The 11,233-nt window shown below is 45.7% G+C and overlaps 1 long non-coding RNA gene across 1 annotated transcript; it reads right to left on the bottom strand.

Moving 5' to 3' along the window:
* Window positions 1-924: 924 nt before the first annotated feature.
* Window positions 925-4,542, bottom strand: LOC116552380. Its single transcript, XR_004269356.1, has 2 exons — window positions 3,913-4,542; window positions 925-1,664 (listed from the first exon to the last, which is right to left on the bottom strand). It is a non-coding gene; the product is annotated as an uncharacterized LOC116552380 (long non-coding RNA).
* Window positions 4,543-11,233: the final 6,691 nt, after the last annotated feature.

The raw sequence follows: 11,233 nt of genomic DNA, 5'->3' as shown, positions 1-11,233 counted from the left end.
TCCTTGCCCCCATTAGAATAAGGACTTGATGACTTCAGCCTTTGAAAATTGTGGGTTTTCCTTTGTTGCTTGGTACATGGTTAATTTTTTAGAAATTTCCCCGTGTACTTGAAAGTAACGAGCATATTCATTTGGTTGTAGAGTTAATTAAATTCTTCAAATCCTTTATTTTCTTATTAATTATTCTTCTACTTGCTATGGTAGTTTTTGAGAACTCATTTCTTATGTCTGCTGTAATAAATTATCACAAACTTGGTGGTTTAAAACAGCAGAAATTTATTCCGTTCCAGTTCTGGAGGCCAGAAATCCAAAATCAAGGTGTCATCAGGGCAGTGGTCCTTCTAGGAGCTCTGGGGGAGTCTGTCCCAGGCCACTGTAGCTTCTGGTGGCTGCCCACCTTCCTGGACATTCCATGACTTGTGCCAACTTATTCCAATGTCTGCCTTCCCCTTCTCATGGCCTCCGCCTCTGTGTCAACCCTCTGCCTCTCTCTTAAAAAGATACTTGCAAAGACACTTAGGAATCATCTGGATAATCTAAGATGATCTCCTCTCAAGGTTCTTAAATTAATTATGTCTGCAAAGACCCTTTTTACAAATACGGTAATGTTTTACAGGTTCCAGGGATTAGGATGGGGACATGTCTTTAGAGCCACCATTCAGCCCACTACAGGAAAGATGTGTCAAAATCTCTCCACGATCATCAATTTCTCCTTGTAATTCAAAGGAACAGCTGTATTTCAAAAGTATGGTATTAGGTGTATACAATGTCAAAACTATTATACCTCCTTGGTGCATTTTCACTTGTATTAATATGAAATGGCTGTCTCTGCCCTTCTTAATACTTTTCATCTTGAGATTGAATTCATCTGTGTGAATATTGCTACATTCTTCACTTTTATTAATTGTAAAACTTTCTGAGTCATTTTGTTTCAGCCTGATTTTTATTTCATTTTTTATGTTGTCACAACTGATAAGTTTGGGCTTATTTAGCCATTACAACATATTTTTTCTCTTCCCTCTGCTTTCTCTAGGTTTCTTTGCTGCATGTCTTCCCTAAATCTGACTTCTAGTTACTCCTCTGCACAGGTGAATCCACAACCTGGGGTGTTTTCCAGTTCAGTCACAATTTCCAGGGTAGGACTATATTGTGTGAAAAACACAGTCACTTTCCCCAAGCACACATGATCACACTTCTAAGCACGAGATCTTAGGAGTGTATGAGCGACCAGTTACATTTCCATTTTGCCACAACTACCATTATTTCCACAGTCCCTGGAACGAACCCTGTTGCTTGAGAAGGTATTTCAAATGAACTCACTATTTTAAAGTGTATCCGGTTACACTGGGTATTTTTAGTTAAAAATAATTAAATTTTGAGGGATTCTGTAGATGCACCAAAGGACACGTGTCCAGGGTAAGAGCTGTGGAAGGTGCTCAGTTTTAGGGAGAGCAAAGGAAAGCCATCTAAAATTGTTTTGTCATCCACTGACTTTTAAAAAATAAAACAGGCTGTGGCAGAGTAGGTTCTGTGTGAACTCAGCGCGCTCTGAGAAAGTGGCCCTCAACGGTAAAGAGATGGCACTCCCAGCCGGCGGTGTTTCTCTGCCACCCCGAGCAAGCATCCTTGGCTCATTTCAGCTGCAGCTGCTGACCCAGTAAAATCTGAGAAAAGAAGGAACACAGTGAATAAAGAAGACAGAAATGAAAGAAGAGAGTGCAGCCAAGAGAGGCTCCAGATAAGGCTGAGACTCCAGGGAGAAAAGGAATTTATAACACGGAGAATATGCTATGCTGGGGCTTTCTCACATTTATGCTATCACCGTTAAAATTATCCGGGTTCAAATAAAGAAATGCTCTGTCCTAGTCATTATTCATGTTTCTTTTCAAGGCACAAATTCCAGCATAGGCAATTTCGGCGGGAACTGAACTATTTATTTTCTGGATTCTTGCTTACGACCAGGCAAGCAGAAAGCCCTCCAGCACGCATAGAACCAGGGCTGGCTTCCTCTCTCCGCTGGCTCTGAGGGGGCTCTGCCTGACCCAAATGAGTGAGGGCTATAAAATCTCAGCAAGGCCAAGGGCAGAGTCAGCGCCACTCAGCGAGGGAAGCCATGCACTAGACAGAAAGACCTCCTCGCTCCACGCTCTCCTGGATCACATCCTCAGTTGGAGTTTAAATCACTCTGTGTCCCAGTTTCCACGTCTGTGGGCAGGTGATCCAGCATCCACAAATTCAGAGCTGCTGGCAAGAAAAACTTGTAAAGTGATTAGACACACTAGCCACAGGAGTGTTTGGTAAAAACACAGCGTTTCCCACCCAAGATTCATCCAACTTCATACTCTGTTTTGCTCTGAATGTGCCACAGCAATCCATCTTCCAGGTCCGATGGGGCCTCTCTCCAGCCCCCCAGCCCCTGACCTGAACCCTCCTCCTGGTTTTATTTGAAAATGCAAACTCATGACTGCCCCCACTCCACCCAGGTCCGAGGCTGTGCCTTTGTGATTCAGCCCAAGTCCCTGGCCTGCTAGTGAGGCGGGCACCTTGCTTCCTGGCCCTCAAAGACACCTCTCTCCCAGGCTTCAGGCTTCATGACACCTGGTTCTGACCTTTGCTCAAATGGATCTGCAGATCTTGAAACGGGGAGGAGCCCCTTGGTGAGGTGTAGAAGGACCTTTGGTGGAGACCAAAGGGAGGAAGGGTGGGTTCCTGGACAGCCAGATCAGCTGATTCTGTACAGGGAATCCCCAGGGGAGAGAGCAGTCACTCAACTGTCCTAAGAGCCAGCACGGCTCATCTTGTTCCTTCTAGAATGTATAGCTCTTCAAAATGCTAGCCTTGGGCCAGAAGTGGTCAGCTCCCACCTGTAATTCCAACACTTTGGAAGGTCAAGGTGAGAGGAGGGCTTAAGGTCAGGAGTTGGAGACCAGCCTGGGCAACATAGCAAGACCCTCTTCTCTACAATAAATAGATGATAGATAGATGATAGATAGATAGATAGATAGATAGATAGATAGATAGATAGATAGATAGTCTACCCTTGTTTAGGTCCTTCTCTCACAGAACATTTGCTTTATTGAAGTGTGAGCAGTCCCCAGTCAATTAGGGGGATGGCTAAGCTAACTTTTGTAGACAGCTGCTATGAATGGAATGCTTTTGTCCCCTCAAAACGTGTGTTGAAATATTTGCCCCCCAAGGTGATGGTATTTGGGGGTGGGCTGTGGGGAGGTGATTAGGTCATGCAGGTAGACCCCTGTTGACTGAGATTAGTGCCCTCATAGAAGGGATCCCAGAGAGCCCTCTCAGTCTCCTTCCACCATGTGAGGACACCATGAGAAGACAGCAGTCAGCAGCCAGGAAGAGGCCCCAGCCGAACCCCAGCCCTGCTGGCACCCTGATCTTGAACTTGCAGCTTACAGAGCCGTGAGAGAGCTTATTGTTTAGGCCACTGAGTCAGAGACAGCAGCTCAAGCAGACCAAGGCAGTGGCCATGTAGTGACAGGCAGCACAGCCTCTCCTGACCCCTGGACCCAGAGGACAGTCACTCCATGCATTCCTTCACTCTCTGTCCAGCAAGCCCTGAGTCCCTGTCTTCTCTCTGAGGGGCACTTCCAGCCAGGACAGAGATGATGGGTGTGCAGTGCCCCCGGGCCTGGCAGCCTTCCCTGTACACAGCAGCAGGTCTGCCCTGTATGCCACTGCCCCGGAGCCCGGTGTTCAGGGCGGCTCAGAGGTCCCACCTTCCTGCCTGCAGGACTCCGTGCGCTACCCACAAGCAGAGGGCACATGATCTGAAAGAAAAAGATCCATGTGCCCAGTTGTTCCCCAGTAAACATTTATTGAGCACCTGCTGCGAGCCAGGAAGAGCACAGGCCCAGCCCCCAGGATAATCAGGCATGCAGTGTCACTGACCTTGGGGAGCTGCTGTCTGTGAAGGAGACTGGAACAAACAGCTGAAGCACAGAGCAGCACGGATTCTACAGAGCCTCCTGCAGCCTCCTCCATGTGTGCAGGGAAGGCCTGGAAGGGGGCCAACAGCAGCTGGGGAAGGAGACCCAAGCCTCCCACGTACACAGCCAGGCCCTGCCCTTCGGGTTCAAGCAGCCCTGGGCTGGTCAACAACCAACCATCTGCCCTGCTTTGCATGGTGGATTCAGGTCAACAACACACCCCCTTGATGTGACACCCCCTTGATGTGACATGACCGACCTCAGCCAGGCTCCTTGTACAGTGCCTCGATGTCCAGTCCAAACCAGGCCACCTCAAGCCCCCAGGCCAGAAGCACTATTGAGAACAACCTTCCCACCTCCCGGGCTGCCCAAGGGCTGGGTTTTTCCAGGCTCCCTGATTTTTCATGGCTTCCTGTGGGTAAGCAACACCTTCTTGCAAAGACAGAGGATGTCCTGTACAGACCAAAGTTTCTCCAACTGCTTGTGGGCAAAGACCAGGATTTGCTTTCTAATCTGCCACAGACCGACACTTGTATAAAATTTAAAATAAGAATTTTTAGAATACTAAAAGGAAAAAAGACATAGAAAATATATGCCTAAACAGAGTAAAGAGACAACTTATTGAATGGAAGAAAATATTTGCAAACTATTTATCCAATAAGAGATTAATATCCAGAATACACAAGCAATTCACATAACAGCAAAACAAAACCCAATAATTCCATTAAAAGGTGGGCGAAGGATCTGAATAGATGTTTCTCAGAAAAAAAAAAGATAAAAATGGCAACTGGTATATGAAAAGATGCCGAATATTGATAATCATCAGGGAAATACAAATGAAAACCACAATGAGAGATCATCTTATGCCAGTTAGAATGGCTGTTATCAAAAAGATGAAATATGAAAAATGCTGATGAAGACGCAGAGAAAAGGGAATTCTGAAACACGGTTGGTGAGAGTGTAAATCAGTACTGCCATTGTAGAAAACAGTATGGAGGTTTCTCAAGAAACTAAAATATCCATGATGGATGCAGTGAAGTTCCCTGACTGCCACAATGCAATATATTAATGTAGCAAAACTGCACTTGTACCCCATGAAAAGATACACATTTTTTAAAAGAAAATATTTTTAAGAACTGAAAATAGAACATTATACCATTCAGTAATCCCACTACTGGGTATTTATCCAAAGGAAAGGTAATCAGTATATCTAAAAAATAGGATACCTGCACTCCCATGTTTATTGGCTATTCACAATAGCCAAGATATGGAATCAACCTTACCATCAGCAAATGAATGGATAAAGAAAATGTGATGTATACACAATGGAATACTATTCAGCCATTAAAAAGAATGAAATCCTGTCATTTGTAGCAACATGGATGGAACTGGGGATCCTTATGTTAAGTGAAATAAGCCAAGCACAGAAAGACAAATATCACATGTTCTCATTTATATATGTGATATGGCTTGGCTGTGTGTCCCCACCCAAATATCATCTAGAATTGTAATCCCCGCAGGTGTGAAGGGAGGAACCTGATGGGAAGTGACTGGATTAGGGGACAGTTTCCCCCCTGCTGTTCTTGTGATAGTGAGTAAGTTCTCATGAGATCTAATGGTTTTTACAAATGGTAGTTTTTCGTGCAGACTCACACATTTCTCTCTCTCCTGTCACCATGTGAAGAAGGTCCCTGCTTCCCCTTCATCTTCTGCCATGACTGTAAGTTTCCTGAGGCATACCCAGCCATGTAGAACTGTGAGTCAATGAAACCTCTTTCTTTTATAAATTACCCCGTCTCAGGAAGTTCTTTATAGCAGCATGAGGATGGACTAATACAGTGTGGAAGCTGAAAAAAAAAAAATGTAGATTTCAGGGAGGCAGAGAGTAAGACAGTTACCAGAGAGTGGGGAAACACAGGGAGGAAGAGAGGTCGGTTAATGGATACAAACATACTGTGATGGGTAATACTGAGTGTCAACTTGATTGGATTGAAGGATACAAAGTATTGATCCTGGGTGTGTCTGTGAGGGTGTTGCCAAAAGAAATTAACATTTGAGTCAGTGGACTGGGGAAGGCAGATCCACCCTTAACCTACTGGGCACAATCTAATCACCAGCCAGCGAATATAAAGCAGGCAGAAAAACATGAAAAGGAGAGACAGGCCAAGCCTCCCAGCTTACATTTTTTTCTTGTGCTGGACACTTCCTATCCTCAAACATCAGACTCCAAGCTCTTCAGTTTTAAGAGTTGGACTGGCTCTCCTTGCTCCTCAAGCTTGCAGTCAGCCTATTGTGGGACTTTGTGATCATGTAAGTTAATACTTAATAAACTCCAAATATATATTTATATATATGTGTGTGTGTGTATGAGTGTGTGTGTGTGTGTGTGTGTGTGTGTGTGTGTGTGTATCTCCAATTAGATCTGGCCCTCTAGAGAACCCTAAACCCTAACCTACATACAGTTAAAAGAAATAAATTGGCTGGGTGCTGTGGCTCACGCCTGTAATCTCAGCACTTTGAGAGGCCAAGGCAGATGGATCACCTGAGGTCAGGAGTTCAAGACCAGCCTGGCCAACATGGTGAAACCCCATCTCTACTAAAAATACAAAATTAGCCAGGAATGGTGGTTCATGTGCGTAATCCCAGCTACTCGGGAGGCTGAGGCAGGAGAATCGCTTGAACCCGGTAGGCAGAGGTTGCAATAAGCCGAGATGGCACCATTGCACTCTAGCCTGGGCAACAAGAGTGAAACTCCATCTCAAAAAAAAAGAAAAGAAAAGAAATAAGTTCTAGTGTTCAATAGCACAGTAAGCTGACTATCGTTAACAACAATCTATTGCATGTTTCAAAATAGCTAGATTTGAAATGTTCCCAACACAAAGAAATGATACCTGTTCAAGGTGATGAATACCAATTTATCATCACACATTGTATGCACATATCAAAATATCACATGTGTCCCATAAATATATACAAATATCATGAAATATACATATGCACCTAAATATTTTGTCCTTAGCTTCACCAGAATAAAATTACTTTATCAAGTTGCTATAAAGCTTTCTTTAACACTCTCCATTTCAGCACTTATCTCACCACAGAAAGAAACAAGGAGTTCTTGGACTGGCATAGCCCATGAACTACCTGGAGTCGTGCCGCCCCAGACTGAGGGTCAGCAAACTGCTGCCCAAGGGCAAGCCAAATCCATCATCTTGTCATTTAAGTATTGTCTGAGGCCGCCTTTGTGCTTTCGTGCTACAAAAGCAGACTTGAGACAGCCACTTACTACCTGGCCTTTTATAGAAAAATGTTTGCCAACTCCTGCCTTAGTCTACTTCAAAGGACACTGCCCATTCATCTCAGTACCTCCACTCTTCCCAAAGCCACAGCCGCTACCTCCTTCTCCAGTAGCGGTAAAGGAGGTATCAAATTTCTTCAAAAATGACAAGAAAATAGTATTTACCAAGTGGATCAGTTTCCCAGGGCTGCTGTAATAAATTACAGCAAAGAGTGGCTTAAAAAGAGAAATTTAATTTCACACAGTTCTCAAGGCCAAAAGTTCAAAATCAAGGTGTAGGGATCGCTGTGCTTTCTCCAAAAGCTCTAAGAGTAACTCCTTCTTTCCCTCTTCTGGTTTCTGGTAGCTCCTGGCATTTCTTAGCTTCTCCCTGCATCTACCCCAATCTCTGTCTCCATTTCCATGTGGCCCTCTTGTGTGTCTGTGTCTTCTATTCTAAGTGCACCTGCCATTGGACTTAGGGCCTATCTGGATAATCCAGGATGATCTCATCTCAAGTTGATTACATCTATAGACCCTTTTTCCAAATTAGATCACATTCTCAGGTTTCAGAAATTGCAACATTGATACTATGGTTTGAATGTCTGTCCCCTTCAAAACTTGTGTTGAAACTTAATCCCCCATGCAATACTGTTAAAATGGGAGGCTTTTAAGAAGTAATTGAGTCATGGGAGCTCTGCTCTAATTCATTAACAGGTTAATGAATTAATGGGTTATCACTGGAGTAGATTTGTCATGTTAAAAAGCCAGTTTGGCTTTCAGGGAGCTGCTCCTGCCCTGTGATGCCTTCACCATATTATGACACAGCCCAAGGCCCTCACCAGAAGCCAACCAGATGCAGCCACCTGATCTTGGACTTCCCAGCCTCCATAACTATAAGAAATAAATTTATTTTCTTTGTAAACTACCCAGTCTCCATTATTCAGTTACAGCAACAGAAAATGGATGAAGACAGTGGACATATCTTTTTGGGGGGCACCGTTGAACCCACTATGTTGAGTGTTTACTCTGTGCCAGATGTTCTCATTCTCTAATCTCACCCTTACAGCACCTTTATGTGGAAGAGATTGTTGTTTTCATTTTACAAATGAGTAAATCAAGCCCCCAAAAAGGATTCACATATAATTTTTGAAGAATTGCACAGTGAGGCAGAGGTAATATTCAGGCCCACTCCCATAACCACTGTGCAACCCACAGCCCTGAGGGTCTCAGGAGCACTCACTGGGTGCTTTGCATGTGTCAAGCAGTGGTCTCAGCACTCTGCACCCATCATGCCCCTTAATTCCCATGATAAATATGAGAAGTTGTCATTGTTATTATTTGTACTTTATAGAAAAGAAAATAGAGATTTAGTCTTAAAGACTGAGGTCACCCAGCAAATTAGTGGCGATGTTAGGGCTTAAACTCAGGTCTATTGGAAAACAAAGCCAGACTCATATCAACTACACTAAGCAAAACTTTGTATAACAGCAGGGCAACTCCCAAACTCAAACTCCATCAGCCACAGAGAGTAAGCCCATGAAGTTAGCATGAGCCACTGAAATTGTCACCTCCTATCCCTGTTGAGTGAGTCCTGATGGACCTCAGGGCCCCAGGCTCCCTTGATCCTGCGGCTTGGTCTTCACCAGGCCTTTGAGTCTTGTGAATCCAGCCAGCAGATGGAGAAGAAGGGAAGAAAGTGACACACTCACTTCTTAACTTGCTTTGGAGGTGACACTGCACTTCTTGTTCACATTCCATTGGCCAAAACCAGACACAGGCAAGGGAGGCTGGGGCACTCTACACTGTGGAAGGAGGGCCCCCATTTTTTTTTTTTTTGAGACAGAGTCTCGCTCTGTTACTCAGGTTGGAGTGCAGTGGCACAATCTCAGCTCACTGCAGCCTCTGCCTCCCGGGTTCAAGCGACTCTACTGCCTCAACCTCCTGAGTAGCTGAGACTACAGGCACACACCACCACACCCGGCTAATTTTTTTGTGTAATTTTAGTAGAGACGGGGTTTCACCATGTTGGTCAGGATGGTCTCGATCTCCTGACCTCCTGATCTGCCCACCTCGGCCTCCCAAAGTGCTGGGAATACAGGCATGAACCACCACACCTGGCCCCAGAGGCCCCAAAATTTTAAGTAGACAACTCGTTACCTCCCTATATTAAAAAGCTATTTTACAAAACCTTCAAAATTCTCAGGGTTTTGGCACATCATAGTAATTCAGTAATTTTTTAAATGAATGAGTGAAGTTAACTGGGGGATAATACAGCTGGCTCCCCAGGCTGGACAGCGCAGCGAGTGGAGCGGTAAGTCCACAGTGGTCAGGTGTCATCCAAAGCACTACTGGCCTCTATGGCCCTTCCCTACAAATTATTAAAACGCACCTCTTCTTTAAGACTTCCATCTATCGTAAAATCATCATACTCTACTGATCTTTGTTAGAACAAGGCAATTTACTGCCATCTGCTGGAAATGTAACATATACAAATCTGCAATGTCTGCGATGTGAGTGGTAGCCGCCGGCAATGGGCACCATTGCACAATGCACAACATGCACAACGGTACAGAGCAGTTCTGAGTGCTGATGGTGAGACCAGAGGAGCAGCAGAGGCTCTATCAATCAGGAAAGTGAGGCCCCACTGTGTGGAGAGGAGTCCTCTGCATGTGGGGAGACCTCAGGATGGACCCAATGTTGCCAATATTGGCTCCTTGTGTTTTGCCTGCTGGTGGAGGAAAGATCTGGGGGTCAAGGCAGGAGCACAGGCCCCTCCATCATCATAAGGACAAACACCTCTTCTGTATGGGCCTGGGTCTCAGAGGCAAATTCAATAGAGTTCATCAGGAAGACAGAAACTGTATGGTTCTCAGGCTTGCTGATAAACCAAGAATGTGAACTGCCTGAGAGCAGGGGCCACACCCACAATATGCGGTCAGTCAGATGCCCCAAGAAGCTCCCAGACTCACACCCCTGGAGTGGGCCTCGTCCTGAGCTAGGAGGGTAGCCTGGCCAGTGGGTCACTCCCACCAGGCGGGACACATTGGTTTCAAGGGATTGTGCCATCCTGGGCCCCAGAACGGTGCTGATGCTCTGATTTGGGGAGGATCACTCGCTGCCGACAGAACAAGTTCAGGGCTCTGAGCCCCTGCAGGGCCCCAGCTGACTCTGGGACGGGAGTCCAGGATGCAGGTCTGTGCATGGCACTGTCTGCCTGTTCTAACCACAGGGCCACCTCTGGCCACAGTGCCCGGGGAGCTCAGGTGGCGGAAAGCATCCTTGACCCCTGGCAAGCAACGAGGTCACCCCAACTCCTGCGCAGGCTCTGTGCTGCACCCCTCTTCCAAGACTTTCCAGACCAGCAGCCCCTACGCCATGGGGCGTTGGAATTGATGTCCTCTCCCATTTCCAGTCGATGTGGTGACATCACACTCATCACATCTAGAACAATTTTTTTACTTTTTTCCCCTTTTAAATAAGCTTCATTTTTATATCAGTTTTAGATTTACAGCGAAATTGAGCAGCTAGTATAGAGAGTTCCCACAGGCCCCTAACCCACACAGCACGGCCTCTCTCACTACCAACCGCTCTTAGGTTTTTTATTTTGGGAGTTTTTTGTTTTGTTTTGTTCTTGGAGACACTGTCTCGCTCTGCTGCCTAGGCTAGAGGGCAGTGGCATGATCATAGCTCACTGCAGCCTCAACTTCCTGGGCTCAAGCAATCCTGTCACCTCGGCCTCTTGAATAGCTGTGACCACAGGACCAATAGCACCACCACACCTGGTAATGTTGTTGTTGTTTTTAAGAGATTGTGGGGCCGGGCGTGGTGGCTCACACCTGTAATCCCAGCATTTTGGGAGGCCAAGGCAGGGGGATCACCTGAAATTGGGAGTTTAAGACCAGCCTGATCAACATGGAGAAACACCATCTCTAATAAAAATACAAAATTAGCCAGGCATGGTGGCACATGCCTGTAATCCCAGATACTCGGGAGGCTGAGGCAG

Source organism: Sapajus apella, unplaced genomic scaffold (assembly GCF_009761245.1).
Source record: "Sapajus apella isolate SASKATOON/1434 unplaced genomic scaffold, GSC_monkey_1.0 scaffold11, whole genome shotgun sequence".
Classification (NCBI taxonomy): domain Eukaryota; kingdom Metazoa; phylum Chordata; class Mammalia; order Primates; family Cebidae; genus Sapajus; species Sapajus apella.
The sequence above is the reverse complement of the archived record's forward strand: the minus strand, read 5'-3'. Positions and strand labels throughout refer to the sequence as shown.